Genomic DNA, 20,202 nt, shown 5'->3' with positions numbered 1-20,202 from the left:
GTTGTTCAGACGTCGAGGTCTAATTTTCTTTCTGATGATAAAAACCCATCTGTTTCCTCCGAAAAAACTTTCACGGGATCGTTTGCAACACTTTGGCAGCATTTTTGAGTGAATTGCAGAACGTCAGATTTTAGCTTAAATTGTGACCGCGCGGCTTAGGGATTTTTGCAAAAAAACGTTGTTGAGACGTCGAGGTCTAATTCTCTTTCTGATGATAAAAACCCATCTGTTTCCTCCGAAAAAACTTTCAGGGGATCGTTTGCAACACTTTGGCAGCATTTTTGAGTGAATTGCAGAACGTCAGATTTTTGCTGAAATTGTGACCGCGCGGCTTAGGGATTTTTGCAAAAAAAAGTTCTTCAGACGTCGAGGTCTAATTCTCTTTCTGATGATAAAAACCCATCTGTTTCCTCCGAAAAAACTTTCAGGGGAACGTTTGCAACACTTTGGAAGCATTTTTGAGTGAATTGCGGAATGTCAGATTTTTGCTTAAATTGTGACCGCGAGGCTTAGGGATTTTTGCAAAAAAAAGTTGTTCAGACGTCGTGGTCTAATTCTCTTTCTGATGATTAAAAACCCATCTGTTTCCTCCGAGAAAACTTTCAGGGGATCGTTTGCAACACTTTGGCAGCATTTTTGAGTGAATTGCAGAACGTCAGATTTTTGCTGAAATTGTGACCGCGCGGCTTCGGGATTTTTGCAAAAAAAGGTTGCTCAGACGTCGAGGTCTAATTCTCTTTCTGATGATAAAAACCCATCTGTTTCCTCCGAAAAAACTTTCAGGGGAACGTTTGCAACACTTTGGCAGCATTTTTGAGTGAATTGCGGAATGTCAGATTTTTGCTTAAATTGTGACCGCGCGGCTTAGGGATTTTTGCAAAAAAAAGTTTTTCACACGTCGAAGTCTAATTCTCTTTCTAATGATAAAAACCCATCTGTTTCCTCCAAAAAAACTTTCAGGGGATCGTTTGCAACACTTTGGCAGCATTTTTGAGTGAATTGCAGAACGTCAGATTTTTAATGAAATTGTGACCGCGCGGCTTAGGGATCTTTGCAAATAATAGTTGTTCAGACGTCGAGGTCTAATTCTCTTTCTGATGATAAAAACCCATCTGTTTCCTCCGAAAAAACTTTCAGGGGAACGTTTGCAACACTTTGGCAGCATTTTTGAGTGAATTGCGGAATGTCAGATTTTTGCTTAAATTGTGACCGCACGGCTTAGGGATTTTTGCAAAAAAAAGTTGTTCACACGTCGTGGGTTTATTCTGTTTCCGATGATAAAAACCCATCTGTTTCCTCCGAAAAAACTTTCAGGGGATCGTTTGCAACACTTTGGCAGCATTTTTGAGTGAATTGCAGAACGTCAGATTTCTGCTGAAATTGTGACCGCGCGGCTTAGGGATTTTTGCAAAAAAAAGTTGTTCAGACGTCGAAGTCTAATTCTCTTTCTAATGATAAAAACCCATCTGTTTCCTCCGAAAAAACTTTCAGGGGATCGTTTGCAACACTTTGGCAGCATTTTTGAGTGAATTGCAGAACGTCAGATTTTTAATGAAATTGTGACCGCGCGGCTTAGGGATTTTTGCAAATAATAGTTGTTCAGACGTCGAGGTCTAATTTTCTTTCTGATGATAAAAACCCATCTGTTTCCTCCGAAAAAACTTTCACGGGATCGTTTGCAACACTTTGGCAGCATTTTTGAGTGAATTGCAGAACGTCAGATTTTAGCTTAAATTGTGACCGCGCGGCTTAGGGATTTTTGCAAAAAAACGTTGTTGAGACGTCGAGGTCTAATTCTCTTTCTGATGATAAAAACCCATCTGTTTCCTCCGAAAAAACTTTCAGGGGATCGTTTGCAACACTTTGGCAGCATTTTTGAGTGAATTGCAGAACGTCAGATTTTTGCTGAAATTGTGACCGCGCGGCTTAGGGATTTTTGCAAAAAAAAGTTCTTCAGACGTCGAGGTCTAATTCTCTTTCTGATGATAAAAACCCATCTGTTTCCTCCGAAAAAACTTTCAGGGGAACGTTTGCAACACTTTGGCAGCATTTTTGAGTGAATTGCGGAATGTCAGATTTTTGCTTAAATTGTGACCGCGAGGCTTAGGGATTTTTGCAAAAAAAAGTTGTTCAGACGTCGTGGTCTAATTCTCTTTCTGATGATTAAAAACCCATCTGTTTCCTCCGAAAAAACTTTCAGGGGATCGTTTGCAACACTTTGGCAGCATTTTTGAGTGAATTGCAGAACGTCAGATTTTTAATGAAATTGTGACCGCGCAGCTTAGGGATCTTTGCAAAAAAAAGTTGTTCAGACGTCGAGGTCTAATTCTCTTTCCGATGATAAAAACCCATCTGTTTCCTCCGAAAAAACTTTCAGGGGATCATTTGCAACACTTTGGCAGCATTTTTTAGTGAATTGCAGAACGTCAGATTTTTGCTGAAATTGTGACCGCGCGGCTTAGGGATTTTTGCAAAAAAAAGTTGTTCAGACGTCGAGGTCTAATTCTCTTTCTGATGATAAAAACCCATCTGCTTCCTCCGAAAAAACTTTCAGGGGATCGTTTGCAACACTTTGGCAGCATTTTTAAGTGAATTGCAGAACGTCAGATTTTTGCTGAAATTGTGACAGCGCGGCTTCGGCATTTTTGCAAAAAAGGGTTGCTCAGACGACGAGGTCTAATTCTCTTTCTGATGATAAAAACCCATCTGTTTCCTCCGAAAAAACTTTCAGGGGATCGTTTGCAACACTTTGGCAGCATTTTTGAGTGAATTGCAGAACGTCAGATTTTTAATGAAATTGTGACCGCGCGGCTTAGGGATTTTTGCAAAAAAAAGTTGTTCAGACGTCGAGGTCTAATTCTCTTTCTGTTGATAAAAACCCATATGTTTCCTCCGAAAAAACTTTCAGCGGAACGTTTGCAACACTTTGGCAGCATTTTTGAGTGAATTGCGGAATGTCAGATTTTTGCTGAAATTGTGACCGCGCGGCTTAGGGATTTTTGCAAAAAAAAGTTGTTCACACGTCGAGGGGTTATTCTATTTCCGATGATAAAAACCCATCTGTTTCCTCCGAAAAAACTTTCAGGGGATCGTTTGCAACACTTTGGCAGCATTTTTAAGTGAATTGCAGAACGTCAGATATTTGCTGAAATTGTGACCGCGCGGCTTAGGGATTTTTGCAAAAAAAAGTTGTTCAGACGTCGAGGTCTAATTCTCTTTCTGATGATAAAAACCCATCTGTTTCCTCCGAAAAAACTTTCAGGGGAACGTTTGCAACACTTTGGCAGCATTTTTGAGTGAATTGCGGAATGTCAGATTTTTGCTTAAATTGTGACCGCGCGGCTTAGGGATTTTTGCAAAAAAAAGTTGTTCACACGTCGAAGTCTAATTCTCTTTCTAATGATAAAAACCCATCTGTTGCCTCCGAAGAAACTTTCAGGGGATCGTTTGCAACACTTTGGCAGCATTTTTGAGTAAATTGCAGAACGTCAGATTTTTAATGAAATTGTGACCGCGCGGCTTAGGGATTTTTGCAAATAATAGTTGTTCAGACGTCGAGGTCTAATTCTCTTTCTGTTGATAAAAACCCATCTGTTGCCTCCGAAAAAACTTTCAGGGGATCGTTTGCAACACTTTGGCAGCATTTTTGAGTAAATTGCAGAACGTCAGATTTTTAATGAAATTGTGACCGCGCGGCTTAGGGATTTTTGCAAATAATAGTTGTTCAGACGTCGAGGTCTAATTCTCTTTCTGTTGATAAAAACCCATCTGTTTCCTCCGAAAAAACTTTCAGGGGAACGTTTGCAACACTTTGGCAGCATTTTTGAGTGAATTGCGGAATGTCAGATTTTTGCTGAAATTGTGACCGCGCGGCTTAGGGATTTTTGAAAAAAAAAGTTGTTCAGACGTTGAGGTCTAATTCTCTTTCTGATGATAAAAACCCATCTGTTTCCTCCGAAAAAACTTTCAGGGGATCGTTTGCAACACTTTGGCAGCATTTTTGAGTGAATTGCAGAACGTCAGATTTTTGCTGAAATTGTGACCGCGAGGCTTAGGGATTTTTGAAAAAAAAATTTGCTCAGACGTCGAGGTCTAATTCTCTTTCTGATGATAAAAACCCATCTGTTTCCTCCGAAAGAACTTTCAGGGGATCGTTTGCAACACTTTGGCAGCATTTTTGAGTGAATTGCAGAACGTCAGATTTTTGCTGAAATTGTGACCGCGAGGCTTAGGGATTTTGCAAAAAAAAGTTGTTCAGACATCGTGGTCTAATTCTCTTTCTGATGATAAAAACCCATCTGTTTCCTCCGAAAAAACTTTCAGGGGATCGTTTGCAACACTTTGGCAGCATTGTTGAGTGAATTGCAGAACGTCAGATTTTTGCTTAAATTGTGACCGCGCGCCTTAGGGATCTTTGCAAAAAAAAGTTGTTCACACGTCGAGCTCTAATTCTCTTTCCGATGATAAAAACCCATCTGTTTCCTCCGAAAAAACTTTCAGGGGATCATTTGCAACACTTTGGCAGCATTTTTGAGTGAATTGCAGAACGTCAGATTTTTGCTGAAATTGTGACCGCGCGGTTTAGGGATTTTTGCAAAAAAAAGTTGTTCAGACGTCGAGGTCTAATTCTCTTTCTGATGATAAAAACCCATCTGTTTCCTCCGAAAAAACTTTCAGGGGATCGTTTGCAACAATTTGGCAGCATTTTTAAGTGAATTGCAGAACGTCAGATTTTTGCTGAAATTGTGACCGCGCGGCTTCGGGATTTTTGCAAAAAAAGGTTGCTCAGACGTCGAGGTCTAATTCTCTTTCTGATGATAAAAACCCATCTGTTTCCTCCGAAAAAACTTTCAGGGGAACGTTTGCAACACTTTGGCAGCATTTTTGAGTGAATTGCGGAACGTCAGATTTTAGCTTAAATTGTGACCGCGCGGCTTAGGGATTTTTGCAAAAAAAAGTTGTTCACACGTCGAAGTCTAATTCTCTTTCTAATGATAAAAACCCATCTGTTTCCTCCGAAAAAACTTTCAGGGGATCGTTTGCAACACTTTGGCAGCATTTTTGAGTGAATTGCAGAACGTCAGATTTTTAATGAAATTGTGACCGCGCGGCTTAGGGATTTTTGCAAAAAAAAGTTCTTCAGACGTCGAGGTCTAATTCTCTTTCTGATGATAAAAACCCATCTGTTTCCTCCGAAAAAACTTTCAGGGGAACGTTTGCAACACTTTGGCAGCATTTTTGAGTGAATTGCGGAATGTCAGATTTTTGCTTAAATTGTGACCGCGAGGCTTAGGGATTTTTGCAAAAAAAAGTTGTTCAGACGTCGTGGTCTAATTCTCTTTCTGATGATTAAAAACCCATCTGTTTCCTCCGAAAAAACTTTCAGGGGATCGTTTGCAACACTTTGGCAGCATTTTTGAGTGAATTGCAGAACGTCAGATTTTTAATGAAATTGTGACCGCGCGGCTTAGGGATCTTTGCAAAAAAAAGTTGTTCAGACGTCGAGGTCTAATTCTCTTTCCGATGATAAAAACCCATCTGTTTCCTCCGAAAAAACTTTCAGGGGATCATTTGCAACACTTTGGCAGCATTTTTTAGTGAATTGCAGAACGTCAGATTTTTGCTGAAATTGTGACCGCGCGGCTTAGGGATTTTTGCAAAAAAAAGTTGTTCAGACGTCGAGGTCTAATTCTCTTTCTGATGATAAAAACCCATCTGTTTCCTCCGAAAAAACTTTCAGGGGATCGTTTGCAACACTTTGGCAGCATTTTTGAGTGAATTGCAGAACGTCAGATTTTTAATGAAATTGTGACCGCGCGGCTTAGGGATTTTTGCAAAAAAAAGTTGTTCAGACGTCGAGGTCTAATTCTCTTTCTGATGATAAAAACCCATCTGTTTCCTCCGAAAAAACTTTCAGGGGATCGTTTGCAACACTTTGGCAGCATTGTTGAGTGAATTGCAGAACGTCAGATTTTTGCTTAAATTGTGACCGCGCGCCTTAGGGATCTTTGCAAAAAAAAGTTGTTCACACGTCGAGCTCTAATTCTCTTTCCGATGATAAAAACCCATCTGTTTCCTCCGAAAAAACTTTCAGGGGATCGTTTGCAACACTTTGGCAGCATTTTTGAGTGAATTGCAGAACGTCAGATTTTTGCTGAAATTGTGACCGCGCGGCTTCGGGATTTTTGCAAAAAAAGGTTGCTCAGACGTCGAGGTCTAATTCTCTTTCTGATGATAAAAACCCATCTGTTTCCTCCGAAAAAACTTTCAGGGGAACGTTTGCAACACTTTGGCAGCATTTTTGAGTGAATTGCGGAATGTCAGATTTTTGCTTAAATTGTGACCGCGCGGCTTAGGGATTTTTGCAAAAAAAAGTTGTTCACACGTCGAAGTCTAATTCTCTTTCTAATGATAAAAACCCATCTGTTTCCTCCAAAAAAACTATCAGGGGATCGTTTGCAACACTTTGGCAGCATTTTTGAGTGAATTGCAGAACGTCAGATTTTTAATGAAATTGTGACCGCGCGGCTTAGGGATCTTTGCAAATAATAGTTGTTCAGACGTCGAGGTCTAATTCTCTTTCTGATGATAAAAACCCATCTGTTTCCTCCGAAAAAACTTTCAGGGGAACGTTTGCAACACTTTGGCAGCATTTTTGAGTGAATTGCGGAATGTCAGATTTTTGCTTAAATTGTGACCGCACGGCTTAGGGATTTTTGCAAAAAAAAGTTGTTCACACGTCGTGGGTTTATTCTGTTTCCGATGATAAAAACCCATCTGTTTCCTCCGAAAAAACTTTCAGGGGATCGTTTGCAACACTTTGGCAGCATTTTTGAGTGAATTGCAGAACGTCAGATTTCTGCTGAAATTGTGACCGCGCGGCTTAGGGATTTTTGCAAAAAAAAGTTGTTCAGACGTCGAAGTCTAATTCTCTTTCTAATGATAAAAACCCATCTGTTTCCTCCGAAAAAACTTTCAGGGGATCGTTTGCAACACTTTGGCAGCATTTTTGAGTGAATTGCAGAACGTCAGATTTTTAATGAAATTGTGACCGCGCGGCTTAGGGATTTTTGCAAATAATAGTTGTTCAGACGTCGAGGTCTAATTTTCTTTCTGATGATAAAAACCCATCTGTTTCCTCCGAAAAAACTTTCAGGGGATCGTTTGCAACACTTTGGCAGCATTTTTGAGTGAATTGCAGAACGTCAGATTTTAGCTTAAATTGTGACCGCGCGGCTTAGGGATTTTTGCAAAAAAACGTTGTTGAGACGTCAAGGTCTAATTCTCTTTCTGATGATAAAAACCCATCTGTTTCCTCCGAAAAAACTTTCAGGGGATCGTTTGCAACACTTTGGCAGCATTTTTGAGTGAATTGCAGAACGTCAGATTTTTGCTGAAATTGTGACCGCGCGGCTTAGGGATTTTTGCAAAAAAAAGTTCTTCAGACGTCGAGGTCTAATTCTCTTTCTGATGATAAAAACCCATCTGTTTCCTCCGAAAAAACTTTCAGGGGAACGTTTGCAACACTTTGGCAGCATTTTTGAGTGAATTGCGGAATGTCAGATTTTTGCTTAAATTGTGACCGCGAGGCTTAGGGATTTTTGCAAAAAAAAGTTGTTCAGACGTCGTGGTCTAATTCTCTTTCTGATGATTAAAAACCCATCTGTTTCCTCCGAAAAAACTTTCAGGGGATCGTTTGCAACACTTTGGCAGCATTTTTGAGTGAATTGCAGAACGTCAGATTTTTAATGAAATTGTGACCGCGCGGCTTAGGGATCTTTGCAAAAAAAAGTTGTTCAGACGTCGAGGTCTAATTCTCTTTCCGATGATAAAAACCCATCTGTTTCCTCCGAAAAAACTTTCAGGGGATCATTTGCAACACTTTGGCAGCATTTTTTGTGAATTGCAGAACGTCAGATTTTTGCTGAAATTGTGACCGCGCGGCTTAGGGATTTTTGCAAAAAAAAGTTGTTCAGACGTCGAGGTCTAATTCTCTTTCTGATGATAAAAACCCATCTGCTTCCTCCGAAAAAACTTTCAGGGGATCGTTTGCAACACTTTGGCAGCATTTTTAAGTGAATTGCAGAACGTCAGATTTTTGCTGAAATTGTGACCGCGCGGCTTCGGGATTTTTGCAAAAAAGGGTTGCTCAGACGACGAGGTCTAATTCTCTTTCTGATGATAAAAACCCATCTGTTTCCTCCGAAAAAACTTTCAGGGGATCGTTTGCAACACTTTGGCAGCATTTTTGAGTGAATTGCAGAACGTCAGATTTTTAATGAAATTGTGACCGCGCGGCTTAGGGATCTTTGCCAAAAAAAGTTGTTCAGACGTCGAGGTCTAATTCTCTTTCCGATGATAAAAACCCATCTGTTTCCTCCGAAAAAACTTTCAGGGGATCATTTGCAACACTTTGGCAGCATTTTTTAGTGAATTGCAGAACGTCAGATTTTTGCTGAAATTGTGACCGCGCGGCTTAGGGATCTTTGCAAATAATAGTTGTTCAGACTTCGAGGTCTAATTCTCTTTCTGATGATAAAAACCCATCTGTTTCCTCCGAAAAAACTTTCAGGGGAACGTTTGCAACACTTTGGCAGCATTTTTGAGTGAATTGCGGAATGTCAGATTTTTGCTTAAATTGTGACCGCACGGCTTAGGGATTTTTGCAAAAAAAAGTTGTTCACACGTCGAGGGGTTATTCTATTTCCGATGATAAAAACCCATCTGTTTCCTCCGAAAAAACTTTCAGGGGATCGTTTGCAACACTTTGGCAGCATTTTTAAGTGAATTGCAGAACGTCAGATTTTTGCTGAAATTGTGACCGCGCGGCTTCGGGATTTTTGCAAAAAAAGGTTGCTCAGACGTCGAGGTCTAATTCTCTTTCTGATGATAAAAACCCATCTGTTTCCTCCGAAAAAACTTTCAGGGGAACGTTTGCAACACTTTGGCAGCATTTTTGAGTGAATTGCGGAATGTCAGATTTTTGCTTAAATTGTGACCGCGCGGCTTAGGGATTTTTGCAAAAAAAAGTTGTTCACACGTCGAAGTCTAATTCTCTTTCTAATGATAAAAACCCATCTGTTGCCTCCGAAAAAACTTTCAGGGGATCGTTTGCAACACTTTGGCAGCATTTTTGAGTAAATTGCAGAACGTCAGATTTTTAATGAAATTGTGACCGCGCGGCTTAGGGATTTTTGCAAATAATAGTTGTTCAGACGTCGAGGTCTAATTCTCTTTCTGTTGATAAAAACCCATCTGTTTCCTCCGAAAAAACTTTCAGGGGAACGTTTGCAACACTTTGGCAGCATTTTTGAGTGAATTGCGGAATGTCAGATTTTTGCTTAAATTGTGACCGCGCGGCTTAGGGATTTTTGCAAAAAAAAGTTGTTCACACGTCGAGGGTTTATTCTCTTTCTGATGATAAAAACCCAGCTGTTTCCTCCGAAAAAACTTTCAGGGGATCGTTTGCAACACTTTGGCAGCATTTTTGAGTGAATTGCAGAACGTCAGATTTCTGCTGAAATTGTGACCGCGCGGCTTAGGGATTTTTGCAAAAAAAAGTTGTTCAGACGTCGAAGTCTAATTCTCTTTCTAATGATAAAAACCCATCTGTTTCCTCCGAAAAAACTTTCAGGGGATCGTTTGCAACACTTTGGCAGCATTTTTGAGTGAATTGCAGAACGTCAGATTTTTAATGAAATTGTGACCGCGCGGCTTAGGGATTTTTGCAAATAATAGTTGTTCAGACGTCGAGGTCTAATTCTCTTTCTGATGATAAAAACCCATCTGTTTCCTCCGAAAAAACTTTCAGGGGATCGTTTGCAACACTTTGGCAGCATTTTTGAGTGAATTGCAGAACGTCAGATTTTAGCTTAAATTGTGACCGCGCGGCTTAGGGATTTTTGCAAAAAAACGTTGTTGAGACGTCGAGGTCTAATTCTCTTTCTGATGATAAAAACCCATCTGTTTCCTCCGAAAAAACTTTCAGGGGATCGTTTGCAACACTTTGGCAGCATTTTTGAGTGAATTGCAGAACGTCAGATTTTTGCTGAAATTGTGACCGCGCGGCTTAGGGATTTTTGCAAAAAAAAGTTCTTCAGACGTTGAGGTCTACTTCTCTTTCTGATGATAAAAACCCATCTGTTTCCTCCGAAAAAACTTTCAGGGGAACGTTTGCAACACTTTGGCAGCATTTTTGAGTGAATTGCGGAATGTCAGATTTTTGCTTAAATTGTGACCGCGAGGCTTAGGGATTTTTGCAAAAAAAAGTTGTTCAGACGTCGTGGTCTAATTCTCTTTCTGATGATAAAAACCCATCTGTTTCCTCCGAAAAAACTTTCAGGGGATCGTTTGCAACACTTTGGCAGCATTGTTGAGTGAATTGCAGAACGTCAGATTTTTGCTTAAATTGTGACCGCGCGCCTTAGGGATCTTTGCAAAAAAAAGTTGTTCACACGTCGAGCTCTAATTCTCTTTCCGATGATAAAAACCCATCTGTTTCCTCCGAAAAAACTTTCAGGGGATCGTTTGCAACACTTTGGCAGCATTTTTGAGTGAATTGCAGAACGTCAGATTTTTGCTGAAATTGTGACCGCGCGGCTTCGGGATTTTTGCAAAAAAAGGTTGCTCAGACGTCGAGGTCTAATTCTCTTTCTGATGATAAAAACCCATCTGTTTCCTCCGAAAAAACTTTCAGGGGAACGTTTGCAACACTTTGGCAGCATTTTTGAGTGAATTGCGGAATGTCAGATTTTTGCTTAAATTGTGACCGCGCGGCTTAGGGATTTTTGCAAAAAAAAGTTGTTCACACGTCGAAGTCTAATTCTCTTTCTAATGATAAAAACCCATCTGTTTCCTCCAAAAAAACTATCAGGGGATCGTTTGCAACACTTTGGCAGCATTTTTGAGTGAATTGCAGAACGTCAGATTTTTAATGAAATTGTGACCGCGCGGCTTAGGGATCTTTGCAAATAATAGTTGTTCAGACGTCGAGGTCTAATTCTCTTTCTGATGATAAAAACCCATCTGTTTCCTCCGAAAAAACTTTCAGGGGAACGTTTGCAACACTTTGGCAGCATTTTTGAGTGAATTGCGGAATGTCAGATTTTTGCTTAAATTGTGACCGCACGGCTTAGGGATTTTTGCAAAAAAAAGTTGTTCACACGTCGTGGGTTTATTCTGTTTCCGATGATAAAAACCCATCTGTTTCCTCCGAAAAAACTTTCAGGGGATCGTTTGCAACACTTTGGCAGCATTTTTGAGTGAATTGCAGAACGTCAGATTTCTGCTGAAATTGTGACCGCGCGGCTTAGGGATTTTTGCAAAAAAAAGTTGTTCAGACGTCGAAGTCTAATTCTCTTTCTAATGATAAAAACCCATCTGTTTCCTCCGAAAAAACTTTCAGGGGATCGTTTGCAACACTTTGGCAGCATTTTTGAGTGAATTGCAGAACGTCAGATTTTTAATGAAATTGTGACCGCGCGGCTTAGGGATTTTTGCAAATAATAGTTGTTCAGACGTCGAGGTCTAATTTTCTTTCTGATGATAAAAACCCATCTGTTTCCTCCGAAAAAACTTTCAGGGGATCGTTTGCAACACTTTGGCAGCATTTTTGAGTGAATTGCAGAACGTCAGATTTTAGCTTAAATTGTGACCGCGCGGCTTAGGGATTTTTGCAAAAAAACGTTGTTGAGACGTCAAGGTCTAATTCTCTTTCTGATGATAAAAACCCATCTGTTTCCTCCGAAAAAACTTTCAGGGGATCGTTTGCAACACTTTGGCAGCATTTTTGAGTGAATTGCAGAACGTCAGATTTTTGCTGAAATTGTGACCGCGCGGCTTAGGGATTTTTGCAAAAAAAAGTTCTTCAGACGTCGAGGTCTAATTCTCTTTCTGATGATAAAAACCCATCTGTTTCCTCCGAAAAAACTTTCAGGGGAACGTTTGCAACACTTTGGCAGCATTTTTGAGTGAATTGCGGAATGTCAGATTTTTGCTTAAATTGTGACCGCGAGGCTTAGGGATTTTTGCAAAAAAAAGTTGTTCAGACGTCGTGGTCTAATTCTCTTTCTGATGATTAAAAACCCATCTGTTTCCTCCGAAAAAACTTTCAGGGGATCGTTTGCAACACTTTGGCAGCATTTTTGAGTGAATTGCAGAACGTCAGATTTTTAATGAAATTGTGACCGCGCGGCTTAGGGATCTTTGCAAAAAAAAGTTGTTCAGACGTCGAGGTCTAATTCTCTTTCCGATGATAAAAACCCATCTGTTTCCTCCGAAAAAACTTTCAGGGGATCATTTGCAACACTTTGGCAGCATTTTTTGTGAATTGCAGAACGTCAGATTTTTGCTGAAATTGTGACCGCGCGGCTTAGGGATTTTTGCAAAAAAAAGTTGTTCAGACGTCGAGGTCTAATTCTCTTTCTGATGATAAAAACCCATCTGCTTCCTCCGAAAAAACTTTCAGGGGATCGTTTGCAACACTTTGGCAGCATTTTTAAGTGAATTGCAGAACGTCAGATTTTTGCTGAAATTGTGACCGCGCGGCTTCGGGATTTTTGCAAAAAAGGGTTGCTCAGACGACGAGGTCTAATTCTCTTTCTGATGATAAAAACCCATCTGTTTCCTCCGAAAAAACTTTCAGGGGATCGTTTGCAACACTTTGGCAGCATTTTTGAGTGAATTGCAGAACGTCAGATTTTTAATGAAATTGTGACCGCGCGGCTTAGGGATCTTTGCCAAAAAAAGTTGTTCAGACGTCGAGGTCTAATTCTCTTTCCGATGATAAAAACCCATCTGTTTCCTCCGAAAAAACTTTCAGGGGATCATTTGCAACACTTTGGCAGCATTTTTTAGTGAATTGCAGAACGTCAGATTTTTGCTGAAATTGTGACCGCGCGGCTTAGGGATCTTTGCAAATAATAGTTGTTCAGACTTCGAGGTCTAATTCTCTTTCTGATGATAAAAACCCATCTGTTTCCTCCGAAAAAACTTTCAGGGGAACGTTTGCAACACTTTGGCAGCATTTTTGAGTGAATTGCGGAATGTCAGATTTTTGCTTAAATTGTGACCGCACGGCTTAGGGATTTTTGCAAAAAAAAGTTGTTCACACGTCGAGGGGTTATTCTATTTCCGATGATAAAAACCCATCTGTTTCCTCCGAAAAAACTTTCAGGGGATCGTTTGCAACACTTTGGCAGCATTTTTAAGTGAATTGCAGAACGTCAGATTTTTGCTGAAATTGTGACCGCGCGGCTTCGGGATTTTTGCAAAAAAAGGTTGCTCAGACGTCGAGGTCTAATTCTCTTTCTGATGATAAAAACCCATCTGTTTCCTCCGAAAAAACTTTCAGGGGAACGTTTGCAACACTTTGGCAGCATTTTTGAGTGAATTGCGGAATGTCAGATTTTTGCTTAAATTGTGACCGCGCGGCTTAGGGATTTTTGCAAAAAAAAGTTGTTCACACGTCGAAGTCTAATTCTCTTTCTAATGATAAAAACCCATCTGTTGCCTCCGAAAAAACTTTCAGGGGATCGTTTGCAACACTTTGGCAGCATTTTTGAGTAAATTGCAGAACGTCAGATTTTTAATGAAATTGTGACCGCGCGGCTTAGGGATTTTTGCAAATAATAGTTGTTCAGACGTCGAGGTCTAATTCTCTTTCTGTTGATAAAAACCCATCTGTTTCCTCCGAAAAAACTTTCAGGGGAACGTTTGCAACACTTTGGCAGCATTTTTGAGTGAATTGCGGAATGTCAGATTTTTGCTTAAATTGTGACCGCGCGGCTTAGGGATTTTTGCAAAAAAAAGTTGTTCACACGTCGAGGGTTTATTCTCTTTCTGATGATAAAAACCCAGCTGTTTCCTCCGAAAAAACTTTCAGGGGATCGTTTGCAACACTTTGGCAGCATTTTTGAGTGAATTGCAGAACGTCAGATTTCTGCTGAAATTGTGACCGCGCGGCTTAGGGATTTTTGCAAAAAAAAGTTGTTCAGACGTCGAAGTCTAATTCTCTTTCTAATGATAAAAACCCATCTGTTTCCTCCGAAAAAACTTTCAGGGGATCGTTTGCAACACTTTGGCAGCATTTTTGAGTGAATTGCAGAACGTCAGATTTTTAATGAAATTGTGACCGCGCGGCTTAGGGATTTTTGCAAATAATAGTTGTTCAGACGTCGAGGTCTAATTCTCTTTCTGATGATAAAAACCCATCTGTTTCCTCCGAAAAAACTTTCAGGGGATCGTTTGCAACACTTTGGCAGCATTTTTGAGTGAATTGCAGAACGTCAGATTTTAGCTTAAATTGTGACCGCGCGGCTTAGGGATTTTTGCAAAAAAACGTTGTTGAGACGTCGAGGTCTAATTCTCTTTCTGATGATAAAAACCCATCTGTTTCCTCCGAAAAAACTTTCAGGGGATCGTTTGCAACACTTTGGCAGCATTTTTGAGTGAATTGCAGAACGTCAGATTTTTGCTGAAATTGTGACCGCGCGGCTTAGGGATTTTTGCAAAAAAAAGTTCTTCAGACGTTGAGGTCTACTTCTCTTTCTGATGATAAAAACCCATCTGTTTCCTCCGAAAAAACTTTCAGGGGAACGTTTGCAACACTTTGGCAGCATTTTTGAGTGAATTGCGGAATGTCAGATTTTTGCTTAAATTGTGACCGCGAGGCTTAGGGATTTTTGCAAAAAAAAGTTGTTCAGACGTCGTGGTCTAATTCTCTTTCTGATGATAAAAACCCATCTGTTTCCTCCGAAAAAACTTTCAGGGGATCGTTTGCAACACTTTGGCAGCATTTTTGAGTGAATTGCAGAACGTCAGATTTTTAATGAAATTGTGACCGCGCGGCTTAGGGATCTTTGCCAAAAAAAGTTGTTCAGACGTCGAGGTCTAATTCTCTTTCCGATGATAAAAACCCATCTGTTTCCTCCGAAAAAACTTTCAGGGGATCATTTGCAACACTTTGGCAGCATTTTTTAGTGAATTGCAGAACGTCAGATTTTTGCTGAAATTGTGACCGCGCGGCTTAGGGATCTTTGCAAATAATAGTTGTTCAGACGTCGAGGTCTAATTCTCTTTCTGATGATAAAAACCCATCTGTTTCCTCCGAAAAAACTTTCAGGGGAACGTTTGCAACACTTTGGCAGCATTTTTGAGTGAATTGCGGAATGTCAGATTTTTGCTTAAATTGTGACCGCACGGCTTAGGGATTTTTGCAAAAAAAAGTTGTTCACACGTCGTGGGTTTATTCTGTTTCCGATGATAAAAACCCATCTGTTTCCTCCGAAAAAACTTTCAGGGGATCGTTTGCAACACTTTGGCAGCATTTTTGAGTGAATTGCAGAACGTCAGATTTCTGCTGAAATTGTGACCGCGCGGCTTAGGGATTTTTGCAAAAAAAAGTTGTTCAGACGTCGAAGTCTAATTCTCTTTCTAATGATAAAAACCCATCTGTTTCCTCCGAAAAAACTTTCAGGGGATCGTTTGCAACACTTTGGCAGCATTTTTGAGTGAATTGCAGAACGTCAGATTTTTAATGAAATTGTGACCGCGCGGCTTAGGGATTTTTGCAAATAATAGTTGTTCAGACGTCGAGGTCTAATTCTCTTTCTGATGATAAAAACCCATCTGTTTCCTCCGAAAAAACTTTCAGGGGATCGTTTGCAACACTTTGGCAGCATTTTTGAGTGAATTGCAGAACGTCAGATTTTAGCTTAAATTGTGACCGCGCGGCTTAGGGATTTTTGCAAAAAAACGTTGTTGAGACGTCGAGGTCTAATTCTCTTTCTGATGATAAAAACCCATCTGTTTCCTCCGAAAAAACTTTCAGGGGATCGTTTGCAACACTTTGGCAGCATTTTTGAGTGAATTGCAGAACGTCAGATTTTTGCTGAAATTGTGACCGCGCGGCTTAGGGATTTTTGCAAAAAAAAGTTCTTCAGACGTTGAGGTCTAATTCTCTTTCTGATGATAAAAACCCATCTGTTTCCTCCGAAAAAACTTTCAGGGGAACGTTTGCAACACTTTGGCAGCATTTTTGAGTGAATTGCGGAATGTCAGATTTTTGCTTAAATTGTGACCGCGAGGCTTAGGGATTTTTGCAAAAAAAAGTTGTTCAGACGTCGTGGTCTAATTCTCTTTCTGATGATAAAAACCCATCTGTTTCCTCCGAAAAAACTTTCAGGGGATCGTTTGCAACACTTTGGCAGCATTTTTGAGTGAATTGCAGAACGTCAGATTTTTAATGAAATTGTGACCGCGCGGCTTAGGGATCTTTGCCAAAAAAAGTTGTTCAGACCTCGAGGTCTAATTCTCTTTCCGATGATAAAAACCCATCTGTTTCCTCCGAAAAAACTTTCAGGGGATCATTTGCAACACTTTGGCAGCATTTTTTAGTGAATTGCAGAACGTCAGATTTTTGCTGAAATTGTGACCGCGCGGCTTAGGGATCTTTGCAAATAATAGTTGTTCAGACGTCGAGGTCTAATTCTCTTTCTGATGATAAAAACCCATCTGTTTCCTCCGAAAAAACTTTCAGGGGAACGTTTGCAACACTTTGGCAGCATTTTTGAGTGAATTGCGGAATGTCAGATTTTTGCTTAAATTGTGACCGCACGGCTTAGGGATTTTTGCAAAAAAAAGTTGTTCACACGTCGTGGGTTTATTCTGTTTCCGATGATAAAAACCCATCTGTTTCCTCCGAAAAAACTTTCAGGGGATCGTTTGCAACACTTTGGCAGCATTTTTGAGTGAATTGCAGAACGTCAGATTTCTGCTGAAATTGTGACCGCGCGGCTTAGGGATTTTTGCAAAAAAAAGTTGTTCAGACGTCGAAGTCTAATTCTCTTTCTAATGATAAAAACCCATCTGTTTCCTCCGAAAAAACTTTCAGGGGATCGTTTGCAACACTTTGGCAGCAATTTTGAGTGAATTGCAGAACGTCAGATTTTTAATGAAATTGTGACCGCGCGGCTTAGGGATTTTTGCAAATAATAGTTGTTCAGACGTCGAGGTCAAATTTTCTTTCTGATGATAAAAACCCATCTGTTTCCTCCGAAAAAACTTTCAGGGGATCGTTTGCAACACTTTGGCAGCATTTTTGAGTGAATTGCAGAACGTCAGATTTTAGCTTAAATTGTGACCGCGCGGCTTAGGGATTTTTGCAAAAAAACGTTGTTGAGACGTCGAGGTCTAATTCTCTTTCTGATGATAAAAACCCATCTGTTTCCTCCGAAAAAACTTTCAGGGGAACGTTTGCAACACTTTGGCAGCATTTTTGAGTGAATTGCGGAATGTCAGATTTTTGCTTAAATTGTGACCGCGAGGCTTAGGGATTTTTGCAAAAACAAGTTGTTCAGACGTCGTGGTCTAATTCTCTTTCTGATGATTAAAAACCCATCTGTTTCCTCCGAAAAAACTTTCAGGGGATCGTTTGCAACACTTTGGCAGCATTTTTGAGTGAATTGCAGAACGTCAGATTTTTAATGAAATTGTGACCGCGCGGCTTAGGGATCTTTGCAAAAAAAAGTTGTTCAGACGTCGAGGTCTAATTCTCTTTCCGATGATAAAAACCCATCTGTTTCCTCCGAAAAAACTTTCAGGGGATCATTTGCAACACTTTGGCAGCATTTTTTAGTGAATTGCAGAACGTCAGATTTTTGCTGAAATTGTGACCGCGCGGCTTAGGGATTTTTGCAAAAAAAAGTTGTTCAGACGTCGAGGTCTAATTCTCTTTCTGATGATAAAAACCCATCTGCTTCCTCCGAAAAAACTTTCAGGGGATCGTTTGCAACACTTTGGCAGCATTTTTAAGTGAATTGCAGAACGTCAGATTTTTGCTGAAATTGTGACCGCGCGGCTTCGGGATTTTTGCAAAAAAGGGTTGCTCAGACGACGAGGTCTAATTCTCTTTCTGATGATAAAAACCCATCTGTTTCCTCCGAAAAAACTTTCAGGGGATCGTTTGCAACACTTTGGCAGCATTTTTGAGTGAATTGCAGAACGTCAGATTTTTAATGAAATTGTGACCGCGCGGCTTAGGGATTTTTGCAAAAAAAAGTTGTTCAGACGTCGAGGTCTAATTCTCTTTCTGTTGATAAAAACCCATCTGTTTCCTCCGAAAAAACTTTCAGGGGATCGTTTGCAACACTTTGGCAGCATTTTTGAGTGAATTGCAGAACGTCAGATTTTAGCTTAAATTGTGACCGCGCGGCTTAGGGATTTTTGCAAAAAAACGTTGTTGAGACGTCGAGGTCTAATTCTCTTTCTGATGATAAAAACCCATCTGTTTCCTCCGAAAAAACTTTCAGGGGATCGTTTGCAACACTTTGGCAGCATTTTTGAGTGAATTGCAGAACGTCAGATTTTTGCTGAAATTGTGACCGCGCGGCTTAGGGATTTTTGCAAAAAAAAGTTCTTCAGACGTCGAGGTCTAATTCTCTTTCTGATGATAAAAACCCATCTGTTTCCTCCGAAAAAACTTTCAGGGGAACGTTTGCAACACTTTGGCAGCATTTTTGAGTGAATTGCGGAATGTCAGATTTTTGCTTAAATTGTGACCGCGAGGCTTAGGGATTTTTGCAAAAAAAAGTTGTTCAGACGTCGTGGTCTAATTCTCTTTCTGATGATTAAAAACCCATCTGTTTCCTCCGAAAAAACTTTCAGGGGATCGTTTGCAACACTTTGGCAGCATTTTTGAGTGAATTGCAGAACGTCAGATTTTTAATGAAATTGTGACCGCGCGGCTTAGGGATCTTTGCAAAAAAAAGTTGTTCAGACGTCGAGGTCTAATTCTCTTTCCGATGATAAAAACCCATCTGTTTCCTCCGAAAAAACTTTCAGGGGATCATTTGCAACACTTTGGCAGCATTTTTTAGTGAATTGCAGAACGTCAGATTTTTGCTGAAATTGTGACCGCGCGGCTTAGGGATTTTTGCAAAAAAAAGTTGTTCAGACGTCGAGGTCTAATTCTCTTTCTGATGATAAAAACCCATCTGCTTCCTCCGAAAAAACTTTCAGGGGATCGTTTGCAACACTTTGGCAGCATTTTTAAGTGAATTGCAGAACGTCAGATTTTTGCTGAAATTGTGACCGCGCGGCTTCGGGATTTTTGCAAAAAAGGGTTGCTCAGACGACGAGGTCTAATTCTCTTTCTGATGATAAAAACCCATCTGTTTCCTCCGAAAAAACTTTCAGGGGATCGTTTGCAACACTTTGGCAGCATTTTTGAGTGAATTGCAGAACGTCAGATTTTTAATGAAATTGTGACCGCGCGGCTTAGGGATTTTTGCAAAAAAAAGTTGTTCAGACGTCGAGGTCTAATTCTCTTTCTGTTGATAAAAACCCATCTGTTTCCTCCGAAAAAACTTTCAGGGGAACGTTTGCAACACTTTGGCAGCATTTTTGAGTGAATTGCGGAATGTCAGATTTTTGCTGAAATTGTGACCGCGCGGCTTAGGGATTTTTGCAAAAAAAAGTTGTTCACACGTCGAGGGGTTATTCTATTTCCGATGATAAAAACCCATCTGTTTCCTCCGAAAAAACTTTCAGGGGATCGTTTGCAACACTTTGGCAGCATTTTTAAGTGAATTGCAGAACGTCAGATTTTTGCTGAAATTGTGACCGCGCGGCTTCGGGATTTTTGCAAAAAAAGGTTGCTCAGACGTCGAGGTCTAATTCTCTTTCTGATGATAAAAACCCATCTGTTTCCTCCGAAAAAACTTTCAGGGGAACGTTTGCAACACTTGGGCAGCATTTTTGAGTGAATTGCGGAATGTCAGATTTTTGCTTAAATTGTGACCGCGCGGCTTAGGGATTTTTGCAAAAAAAAGTTGTTCACACGTCGAAGTCTAATTCTCTTTCTAATGATAAAAACCCATCTGTTGCCTCCGAAAAAACTTTCAGGGGATCGTTTGCAACACTTTGGCAGCATTTTTGAGTGAATTGCAGAACGTCAGATTTTTAATGAAATTGTGACCGCGCGGCTTAGGGATTTTTGCAAATAATAGTTGTTCAGACGTCGAGGTCTAATTCTCTTTCTGTTGATAAAAACCCATCTGTTTCCTCCGAAAAAACTTTCAGGGGAACGTTTGCAACACTTTGGCAGCATTTTTGAGTGAATTGCGGAATGTCAGATTTTTGCTGAAATTGTGACCGCGCGGCTTAGGTATTTTTGCAAAAAAAAGTTCTTCACACGTCGAGGGT

This window comes from Podarcis gaigeae (assembly GCF_964106915.1).
Source record: "Podarcis gaigeae genome assembly, chromosome: 5".
Classification (NCBI taxonomy): Eukaryota; Metazoa; Chordata; class Lepidosauria; order Squamata; family Lacertidae; genus Podarcis; species Podarcis gaigeae.
The sequence above is the reverse complement of the archived record's forward strand: the minus strand, read 5'-3'. Positions refer to the sequence as shown.